Source organism: Sturnira hondurensis, unplaced genomic scaffold (assembly GCF_014824575.4).
Source record: "Sturnira hondurensis isolate 20B ecotype Veracruz unplaced genomic scaffold, ASM1482457v3 Scaffold0016433, whole genome shotgun sequence".
Classification (NCBI taxonomy): Eukaryota; Metazoa; Chordata; class Mammalia; order Chiroptera; family Phyllostomidae; genus Sturnira; species Sturnira hondurensis.
The window spans coordinates 1,124,703-1,136,776 of record NW_028089064.1 but is presented as its reverse complement, the minus strand read 5'-3'; positions in this window follow the sequence as shown (position 1 = coordinate 1,136,776).

The following is a 12,074-nucleotide window of genomic DNA, read 5'->3' as shown; positions in this document are numbered from 1 at the left end:
TGTATGATGTGCCTTGGTGTGTGCTTGCTTGGGTCTAAATTTTTTGGGACTCTCTGAACTTCCTGAAATTCCTGGAGGTCTATTTCTTTTATCAGATTAGGGAAGTTCTCCTATTTTTTTCAAATAAATTTTCAATGTCTTGCTGTTCCACCTCTCCTCCTAACACCCCTATAAATTAGATATTGGAATGTTTAAAGTTGTTCCTGAGGTTCTTAAGCCTCTCCTCATTTTTTTTTCCTTTGAGCTCTTGTTTCTTCATTCTGTTCTGGTGGAAAGGTTTTTCTTCTTTTTGCTGCAAACTGTTGATTTGAGTCCAAGTTTCCTTCTGTCACTGCTGGTTGCCCATATATTTTTTTTCTATATTTCATTTTCCATAGCCTTCACTTTTTCCTCTAATTTGTGACCATACTCAACCATTCTATGAGCATCCTGATTATCAGTGTTTTGAACTCTGCATCTGATAGGTTAGCTAACTCTTTATCACTTAGTTCTATTTTTGGAGCTTTGATCTGTTCTTTCATTTGGGCTATATTTTTTTCTCTTGGTGCACCTGTTATATTGTAAAGGGTAGAGCCTTAGGTATTCTCCAGGGTGGGGCATCCCATGTCACTGTGTTGTGGTTCTGTATGTAAGGGGGAGTATGAGAGGGAACAATGCCTTCTGCTTGGTTCTGGGTCAGCTTTCAATCACTTCCCTGTCTACCCAGAGGCAAATTGGACCTTTCTGGTGCTGATTCCACATATCTACATATGCTTCCATCTTGGCTGGAAGTCTTCTTCCATCTTCTATATTAAAATAGCCACACAAAAATTTACCAATTTTTTAATGGATGCTTATATAGCAGCTGTAAAATACAACCTAATACAATTATTTTGAATGAAGTTAGATAAAGCTAAGTGTTACTAGAACCATCTTATGAAAAAACCACAACTTTTGTATAATCCAATATAATTATAAATTTGTACCTTCTGATCACCTTCACCCATTTTGCTTATCCATCATTCCTCCCTTTTGGCAAATATTTTTTCTTTGTATTTATGACTTCAATTTTTTTTCAGATTTCTTATTTAAGTAAGGTCGCACAGTGTTTGTCTTTGTCTGATTTATTTTACTTAGTATAATGTCCTCAACATTCATCCATGTAGCAAATGACAAGATTTAATTATTTTCAAATGCTGAATAATATTTAAATCTCTCTCTCTCTCTATATATATATTCACATTATCTTTATCCATTTAAGCATCAGTGGAAGCATAGGTTCTTTGCATTTCTTGGCTATTATAAATAATTCTGCTTAAAAGTAGAGGTTCTATTTTTTTGAAGAATTAGGTTTAATTGATATGTGCCTTTATTATCATGGAAAGGAAGAGGAAATGTATAAATAAGATTGAATATTTAGTGAAAAAATATATTGAGAGATTTACTTTTTGATAAGAGATAAAGCAGAAGTGGTAAAGTGGGGTTAAAGTATAGTAGAAAAATAATTGAAACCTCTGCTGTATTAAATTGAATCACTGTCCATTGATGAACTTATAATTGATTGGAAATACTAATTTTTTCAGTAAACTTGAAACCAAAATTTCTAATATTCTCAATCTCTAAATAAATAGATAATAAATATCAGAGAGGATTCAAATTCAGGAAGGAATCTATTCAATAGTTTACACTGTTTTCAGAAATTTGTAGCAATCACATTCTCTCTACACTGTTGAGTGATGTCCTTTGCCTAGTGAGTCAGACATTTGCCTCCCATTGCATCCCATTGCCTCCTGTGCATAAGTGAGAAATGGCTCCCTAAATGAATTTTTCAGACCAGTAGCAGTGGCATCACATGGGAATCTGTTAGGAATGCAAATTGTCAGGCTACCGCCCAGAAGAACTAAATCAGAATAGCTCAGATTGTTGAATGAGTCAATCATGATTCTGACACACACCACCATCTGAGACAGATGTAGAGTATGGTCATAGTTCCTGAAGACATTTGATTTGTTCCTCTAATTATCCACAATAGGATTATTTGACATTAAAAAACGTTGGATTCTGTGTTAGGACATTTTTACTTCCTAAGCAGGAACTTCCTATCACTGTACTGACACACACGATAATCAATGTTTAAATTGATCAAATCCAATTTAGACACTCTTAAAATTTTCTGAACTATGGACTATGAATAATATTTTCACCTGTTATCTGGTATTGATATTAATGCTTCTCTAGCTTATTAAAAATTACCTGTGTCTGTTTTTAAAAATTATTTGTTCTGTTACAGTTTTTCTCTCTCTTTCTCCCTTTCCTCACCTCCATTCAGCCCCTTTCTCTCCATGCCCCAATAATCCCCATATTGTTGTCCACGTTCATGGGTTGTGCATAAATGTTCTTTGTTTAATTCCTTCACCATCTTTCATTCCATCTACCCACCTTATCTTCTTTTCCATTAGCTTTCAGTCTTATATGTATCTAAGCTTCTGTAACTATTTTGTTCATTAGTTTATTGTGTTCATTAGGTTTCACATATAAGTGAGATCATATGGTATTTTTCTTTCTCTGACTGGCTTCATTCACTTAGCACAGTTTTCTCCAGTTCCACCAATTCTTCTGCAAAATGTAAGAGTTTCTTCTTTTTACTACTGTATAACAGTCCATTGTGTAAATGTACCACAGCTCTTTTTATCCACTCATTCACTGTTGGGCATTTAGGCTATTTTCAAATATTGACCATCTTAAATAGCACTGATAAAACACAGGGGTGTATATATATTTTTGTATTGGTGTTTTGGGATTCTTAGGATATATTCCCAGAAGTGGAATGACTGGGTCAAAAGGAAGTTTTCTTTTTAATTTTCTAAGATACTTCCATTTTCCACAGTGGCTGCACCAGACTGCATTTCCACCAACAGTACACCCTATTTGCTACATCCTTGCCAATACTTGCTGTTTGTTGATTTATTTATGGTAACCATTCTGACAGGTGTGAGGTGATATCTCATTGAATTTTTAATCTGCATTTCTCTGATGAATGGTGATGCTGAGCATATGTTCATATATCTACAGTTCCATTGCATGCCCTCTTTGGAGAAGTGTCTATTCAGGCATTTGTCATTTTGATGGAAGAATATGTTAAGTGATCATTTTAAGCTCTCTGGTAATTCAAAATTATTTTTCTCTCTCTTTTCCATGACACCACAGTCATTCTGCAACATTTATCTGGTGTTTTTCATCTAGCATTACTTTATAACAAGGATGTCCTGAAAAAAACAAACTCTCTTTTTTTTCTCTGCGCAGCATTTACAGTTTGGACTACAAATTTTGTCAGTAACTCAAGTCAATATCTAATACACTAGGATGACTATTTTAAGAGAGTTATTAGAAAGCTTTTTAAAATATTTTATTTATTTATTTTTATATAGAGAGGAAGGGAGGGAGAAAGAGAGAGAAAAAACATCAGTGTGAGATTGCCTCTCACGTGGCCACCCCTGGGGGCCTGGCCTGCAATCCAGGCATTTGTATCGACTAGGAAGTGAACTGGTGACACTTTGGTTCACAGCCTGCACTCAATCCACTGAGCTACACCAGCCAGAGTAGAAAGTTTTCATCTACACTACATAAATATTCTCTGTATCTTTCAGACATTTCTTTGGACTAAAATGCATACTTTCAAGGTATATTCAGAATCTCGACTACTCAGGCTATTTGCATTTTAGATGACTAATGGTGTAGTTTTAAACAATAAAATTTTAAAGATTATTTCCTCTCTTATGATTTTTTGCAATTATAAATTGCAAATTTATAAATAATTATAAATTGCAATTATAATTATAATTGCAATTATAAATAATTGCAATTTTTTGCAATTATTTGCATATTTTTATAAATATATACAGAACTCCCATGACTCCACATCAGGAAGACAAACCACCCAATTTTTAAAAAATGGGTTAAGGACTTGAACAGATACTTCTCCAAGGAGGACATACAGAGGGCCCAGAGACTTATGACAGGATACTCAGCATTGCCAGCTATCAGAGAGATGTATATTAAAAACACAATGACATACCACTTCATACAGGTTGTAATTGCCATCATCAACAAGTCAACAAACAAGTGCTGGTGAGGTTGTGGAGAAAAAGGAACCCTAGTACATTGTTCGAGAATGCAGACTAGTGCATACACTGTGGAAAACAGTATGAAATTTCCTCAAAAAACAAAAAATTGAACTGCCTTTGACCTGGCACTTTTGCTGCTGGGAAAATACCCAAAGAATTATGGAACAACAATTCAAAAACCCTATGCACCCCAATGTTCATAGAAGCCCAATTTTCAATGGGCAAATGCTTGAAATAGCCTACATGCCTAAATGAGTGCATCACAAAATTGTGGTACATATGTACAATGAAATATCACACAGCAGAAAGAAAGAAAGAAGAAGAAAGAAAGAAAGAAAGAAAGAAAGAAAGAAAGAAAGAAAGAAAAAGAAAGAAAGAAAGAAGAAAGAAACTTCTACCCTTCACATCAGCATGGATGGAACTGGAGAGCATTATGCTAAGTGAAATAAGCCATGCAGTGAAAGACAAATACTATATTATCTCACCTATAAGTGAAACCTAATCAACACAACGAACAAGCAAACAAAATAGAACCAGAGACATGGAAATAAAGAACAAACCAATAGTAACAAAAAGAGAGAAGAGAGGGAGATAACAGGGTAAAGAAGAAGGGTCTTCAACATATATAAAGGACCTATAGATGAAGACAAAGTGGGGGGAAGAATTGAATATGGGAGGTGGACTGGGTAGGGTAAGAGAGAGTAATGGGAGGAAAATGAGGACAACTTTAATTGAAAAACAATAAAAAATAAAATAGTGTAAAAACATATACCTTTTATGTGTAATTAGTTGAAAATATTGGAACCAAGTAACACTGAAATATTATTCTACATTGTAATATATCCATTTTTCTTATATCCTCATTTTCAAGTATGTGTTCTTTGTGTTCTGTCCTTTTATATTTATGTTTTTTTTAATTGAAGTATACTTGACATGCAACTTTATATTAGTTTCAGGTGTTTAACATAGTGATTCAACATTTATATATATTATGAAGTGCCCATCACAAGTAATCTAGTTAATCTTCATTACTATACATAACTGCACATTTTTTTGTGATAACTTTTGTGGTCCACCCTTTGCAATTTTCAAATATGCAATATCATATTATTATCTATAGTCACCAAGCTCTACATTACATCTTCATCACTTATTTCTTTCTTTCTTTTTTTTTTCTTTCTACTACTGTTCCTTAAAAATAATAAGCAAATCATGGTAGGAAAAAATGAGTTAATAAAAAATGTTTCAAAATAGCTACTTTGGGGTTTCACCATGAGTATATTATAATGTTTTTATCTGCTTGTGTAGCAAGTTGTTCTTTGTTTTTAAGTTATACTTAGGTTACCGTAAGTACAGCCATATATTTATGGAAAAAATAAAAATACCAATTCATATGCATATGCAATACACACCTTAGTAAATTTTGCTTCTGTTCATGTTAGTAATGTTTTAAAACATTTTAAAGCAATTGTGGACTGTATAATGAATGATATTTGTATTCTAGTTCCTTAAAATGTTTATAAAGATGTATATAATGCTGCTGGTAGGGAAATCTTTGCTTGCTGAGTAAATCACAGACCTTAGTAAAAGCAATCTTGGCTTTGATATGACAGGAAATCCTTCTCAGAGCACTCCTGCACTATAAATAAATCATTAATAAATAATTTCAAATAAGTTGGACATTCTTCCTTAACAACATAATTGTTTGCTTAAAGGAAATGTGCATTTTTTGGTCCCTGCTATGAATAGCAAAAAATGTACTCATGCTATGTGCTGCAACGATCATAATAACAAGAATAAGTGAGGGTTTTTGCATAAGGGAAAACTGATTAGGTTAGAATTACAACTTTTTGTACTAATCCAACAGCATATTCCAATTAAATGTGGACTATATCAGTATGAAAACATTGTAAGTGACCAGTGTAGGGTATAATTTCCTTTTGTAGCTATTATTCAATTAAATATATGTTATGTTTAGAACATCAAAACTCCTGCAGTGTTTGATACTCCTGTATATATATACTTTTCATTTCTATACATGAAGGGATTGATAAGCACAATTTACTTTATGCTGCTCTGATCATACACAGAATGATCTGAGTTCTCTGTGTTTCCATTTAAGAGTTATTGCAACAAACTGGAAATATTATATGAGAGAATTTTGGATAAACATCCCTTAGGATGAGGAATCTTAGACTGCATAGATTTTAGAGAGTTTGTCTACAATTAATTCTTCTGCTGAGCCCTTAAGTGACTTGGAGTAGACCCCTCATAAGCATTGACTCATAAAATGACATATTCCCTCTTAGGTCATACATAAAATATGCAATCAAAGATGTTTCCAAACTAACACTATTGCAACCTAATTCAACAGAAAAAAAATCTTCATATGAATAAAAGTGGTAATTCATTTAAAAATATACCTCAAGACATGTATTCTATTTTTTTAATTCTTGTTCCTCACTTTTAATTATATTAATCTAGTTCCTCACCAGTAAGATCCCAAACAGGTAGCTGCCACTCACCTTTCATAAAATCTTTCCTAATTGTCATTTCCCAATACTTACCATATAATTCCAAAATATTTAAAAAATCTTAGGTTTTCCTAAGATTCCACATATTTCAGCTCTTTGCCTTTCTTAACACATTTTAGAGTTATTGTAATATTCATGTAGTGCTATTATACTTAGTGTCAATTCTTCCATTTCTAACCAATACAATAGTCTATATCATCCCTTTTCTTTATTATTATGTAGTTCTTCTAAAGCTCTACATCCTGAGGCATATATTACTTTTTGATAGCTACATTTATAATTTATTTCAAAGATAATTTTTCCTCTGCAAAACTTTGACAGATAATAACATGACTTACAATGCTTTTACACTGTTTCCTAAGCTAGTTTCATTCTTTCTTATTTCAAACCCTTTTTGTAAAAGAAAAAAATATTGCAATATTACTTTTGAGAAATCACTCTCTTTTTCTTTGCCACTATCTACAACAGCCTCATTTGTAATTTTGTTCAGAGTTTTACAGATTATGAGGCAGGGAACTCACATCAAGTCAAGTAATGAAGACAGCTGAAAGATAAACAGGAAAAGAGAGTATCACATCCTATAGCACTTCAGTTATGTACTCATTACTTCCTAATAAAATGCTTTTAAGAAAAACACCATTCCCCTAGTAACCTGGATAAATGCAACCTTTACTCACCTTCCTGAAGCAATTTCATTTTAAATTGATGACATATCAAAACCATTTTTCATTGTAATGAAATCACTATGAAACAAACAGCATTTGAAAAACTAAGATACTAAGCCCTTTTCTTCACTTTTTTCCCTATTCAAACACAAAAAATATGCCTAAAATTGTGTAACTGGATAGTTTTTTCTCTGATAGATAAAATTCCTTTTTCAAAACTAAAGATATAAGGTCAGAGATAGTGACTCATTCAAGATGATTATTTTCTGATATTCTGAATGGAACACACCATCCTTCTAACTGCTCAGTTTCTTCTCCTGATGATCCTTAGGTTTCTTCCTCACCTTTCTGTGCTTATCCTGGAACAGGAAGGTCTGCTCATAATAGACAAATTGTGGAGGTTCCATGATAATTGTGTATTTGGCCAAGCAGAGGTAACTCAATCACTAGAGGGTAGGAGAAAGAAGGAAGCAGCCTAGTTTTCATTCTTAATCTTTCTCTCTCACTGTTTTCCCTCCCACCTCCCTTTGTCTTTGGACAGAATCTCTAGTAATAAACTGAGTCTTCTGCCAGTGACTCTTGTCTATGATCTCAAATAATACCACTTGTTCTGGTTTAGAAAAAAATTTTATTTCTGTTGCTATTTTCTAGGCTAATTCATCACATTCAGTGTGGATTTTCTCTCTTTTTTAAAGGTATATTTTATTGATTATGTTACAACAGTTGTCCCATTTTTTCTCCCCTTTATCCCCATTGGCCCTGCACCACCCTTCACCCTCCAGCATTCCCCTGCCCTTAGTTCATGCTCACATATCATATATAAAAATTATTTGGCCTCTCCATTTCCTATACTATTCTTAACTTCCCCTTGTCTGTTTTGTAGACCATTTATGTTTCTTATTCCCTCTACCTTTTCCCCATGCTTCTTCCTCCTCCCCCACCCCCCACTGAAAACCCTCCATGTGATCTTTATTTCTGTGATTCTGTTTCTAGTCTTTTGCTTATTTTTTTTTGGTTCAGTTGTTGATAGTTGTGAGTTTGTTGTCATTTTATTGTTCATATTTTTTATCTTCTTCATTATCTAAGTGCCTTTAAGATTTCATACAATAGGGCTTGGTGATGATGAACTCCTTTAATGTGACTTCATCTGAGAAGCACATTATCTACCCTTCCATTCTAAATGACAACTTTGCTGGATAAAGTAATCTTGGATGTAGATCCTTACTTTTCATGAATTTGAATATTTCTTTCAAGCCCCTTCTTGCCTGCAAGGTATCTTTTGAGAAATCAGTTGATAATCTTATAGGAACTCCTTTTTAGGTAACTGTCTCCTGTTATCTTGTTGCTTTTAAAATTTTCTTATTGTCTTTAATCTTGGGTAATGTAATATGATGTGCCTTAGTATGTGCTTCCTTGGGCCCAATGTCTTTGGGACTGTTTGAGCTACCTAGACTTCCTGGAAGTATATTTCTTTTGTCAGATTGGGGAAGTTCTCTTTCACTATGCTTTTAAATAAATTTTCAGTGTCTTGCTCTTTCTCTTCTTCTGGAACCCCTATGATTCAGATGTTGGAACATTTAAAGTTGTCCAGGAAGTTCCTAAGCCTCTCCTCATCTTTTTTGAGTTCTTGCCTTTTCATTCTGTTCCAGTAGAATGTTTTTTTTTCCTTTTTTCCCAAATTGTTGATTTGTGTCCTAGTTTCCTTCCTTTCACTGTTGGTTCCCTGCTATTTTTCTTTAATTTACTTTTATAGCCTTCATTTCTCCCTTCATTTTGTGACTGAACTCAACTATTTCTGTAAGCATCCTGATTACCAGTGTTTTGAACACTGCATCTGATAGGTTGTCTGTCTCCTTGTTGCTTAGCTATTTTTCTAGAGCTTCGATCTATTCTTTCATTTGGGTGATATTTCTTTGTCTTGGTGCACCTATTACATTATAAAAGATGAAGCAGTAGGTATTCATCAGGGTGGGGCAACCCACTTTGATGTGTTGTGGCTGTGTACATGGGTGGGGTGTTGGAGAGAAAACAATGCTGCCTACTCAATCCCTTGGCTTTCACCCCACTTTCTGTCACTTCCAAGCAAATTGGGCCTTTCTGATGCTGATTCCTGGTTGGGTGGGTGTCCTTCAGCCATTCAAGACTGGGAAGGTTCACATGAGTCTTGGGCAGACAGAAGAAAATTCATGGAGGTATTGGGATGTCTGTCATGCCTTTATTCTGGAGTATGATGATCTGAGTGTGCTGCAGGCCATGAGTTTCACTACAGGATGTCATGATTCCCTAATATACTAAATGCACACAAAGCCGGCAAGGTGCCAATACTGAAGTTCTAGTTATATAGCAGAATTTCATTCTATGCATGCAGGCTCCTACTCAAGGTTATGACTTAACATGAACACTGCTATGTCATAGTTGGCCAGACATCTGGATGGGGGTGGGGCTTGACTGACTTATGTTTTCCTGCATTCTGCACCTTCAGGGTTCCTTGCCCTGTAATCTATGTGAGGGTGTCTTCCTTGTAGGCCCCTTGGTGAGGAGGACAGAGCCTTGCGTTTAAATACCACAAAAACTATGGTACATTTACACTATGCAGCATAAAGAAGGAACTACTACTCTTTGCAACAGCATGGATGGAACTGGAAAGCATTACGCTGAGTGAAATAAGCCAGGTGGTGAAAGACAAATACCATATAATCTCACCTTTAATAGGAACCTAACCAACAAAACAAACAAGCACACAAAATATAACCAAAGACACTGAAATACAGAACAGGCTGACAGTGACCAGAGGGGAGCGGGGAGAGAATTTCAGGGGGAAAGAGGAAGGATTCACAGAAACAAGTAGAAAGGATACATGGACATAAACTAAGGTGGGGGGAAATGGGAGGGAGGTAGGGAGCATTAGGGGGGTGGGCTGGGATGGGAGTAAAAGACAGAAAACTGTACTTGAACAATAATTAAATATAAAAATAAAACAACAAATAAAAATAAACACATAAATACCACAACAGCAGTACAAAATGTAACAGCATATGACCAAAACATAAGTGCTGCCACCCAGGACAGCAAGAACCCACCGCCATTCAGTAGTTAAGGATGCCTACCATTTCTGCGGGGGGTCACCTGTTAGAGTCCAACCTACTTGGGCTTGTCCTTTGAGGTTCAAAATACAAAGAGGAGCTGGTTCAGCCAACTCCATTGTCTCAGCCATGAGCCACCTCGAGTCATTCCATATGGGGTAGCCAACTTACAGCCAGGGCCAGTCATACCGCTGCTGTGCCCCAACATAGTTATCAGTCCAGGTCACATACACAAATAATGTGCATGGTTCTAATGGTCCTGTAACCAAGTCCAATTTGAGACAGAACCTGGAGAGATGCACCATGGGAGGCTGGGAGCTGTGCTCTGGGTGATTTCAATGCAGACCCAGCACACTGATTGGTTAGCCACTGAGGCATAGGTATATACTCAGTCCAGTAGAGAGTTAGTTTGTACCATATGAGTGAAAAGACAAAGCAATTATTGCAACTAGCAATGGCAAATCACAACCCTCAGACAATATACGAGCAAGTTTCTGGGTAGCTGATAAGCCTGGCAGAGGGAGGCCCTCCTGGGTCATAATACACCTTTTGTGCTTTGACTGGGGGTTCAGTATCTACCTGCAGTAACAGTGGAAAAGTCATGATGGGCTTTACGGATATCATGAAGTTGCCAGGGAGCAGTGTTTCATGGTCTGCTGGCCCTGGCTCTGTTACCTGCAAGACTGTAGGTCATGCCCAATTACCCAGGGCACTATTTGCAAGTTTCTTTCCACTCCTTGTCCCCAAGAAGTGACGAGGGCCACTCAATACATGTGGGGGAGGCTTTATCTCCCAAGGCCACATCCAAATGGCCATTTGTTTGCACCCAAGGCCCTCAGGTGCAGACAACAGAATATTTTCTTGTTTCTGCATGCCTGCTTTTAGCAAAGCACCCTTAGTCTTTACTTGTAGCTGAATGGGAGCAGCAGTCCGTCGGGGTAGTAATGCTTCCACAAGATCTGGGCTCCCCCTCCAACCTTTCTCATTGAGAGTTCAGAAGACACTCCATGAGTGTTTTTTGTCCATGCCCGCAATGTAGGGTTGGCAGCCGTCACTCACAGGCCTGCTTTAATAAGCCATTATACAGTTCCATTATTCTAGCAGCTTGGAAGTGATAGGCCACATGGAACTTCCAGTCAACCTACACATCACCAGCCCATTGTTGCACCAAGGCCCCAGTAAAATGAGTCCCTTGATCACTTTCAGTGATCAAGTGGTGCCCATAGGCAGCACATAAGCACTCCAGCACCTCGACTACCACCCTTTAGTCTTGATGGCGTGTGCTCACACAAGTGACTACATACTTATATCCTCTGAAATAGGCAGGGGCCTGACCACACCAACCTGCCATTGGCTCAGCAATATTTATCCCCTACCACCTGCTCAACAGCCTGCACAGATCTCTGGGGATGCTCTATGAGCAGAAAACACATGTCTCACAAGCTTCCTGTACCTCTGCTAAGATGACAGGTAATCCCCAAGCTTTTATAGTAGACCATCTGGTCTTCTATCACTGTCACCCATCATGGAGACATCAACTGAATTGAGGGATGCTCAGTATGTCCCTTCAAGGGGCCTCAGCATGCCCCGACAAAATAGCTTCCACCACTTGTACTTGCAAGAGGAACTTCCCTTATGTCTGCAGCCACAGTCCTTGGAGGACATCAACTTCCAGGATAAACTCAAGGA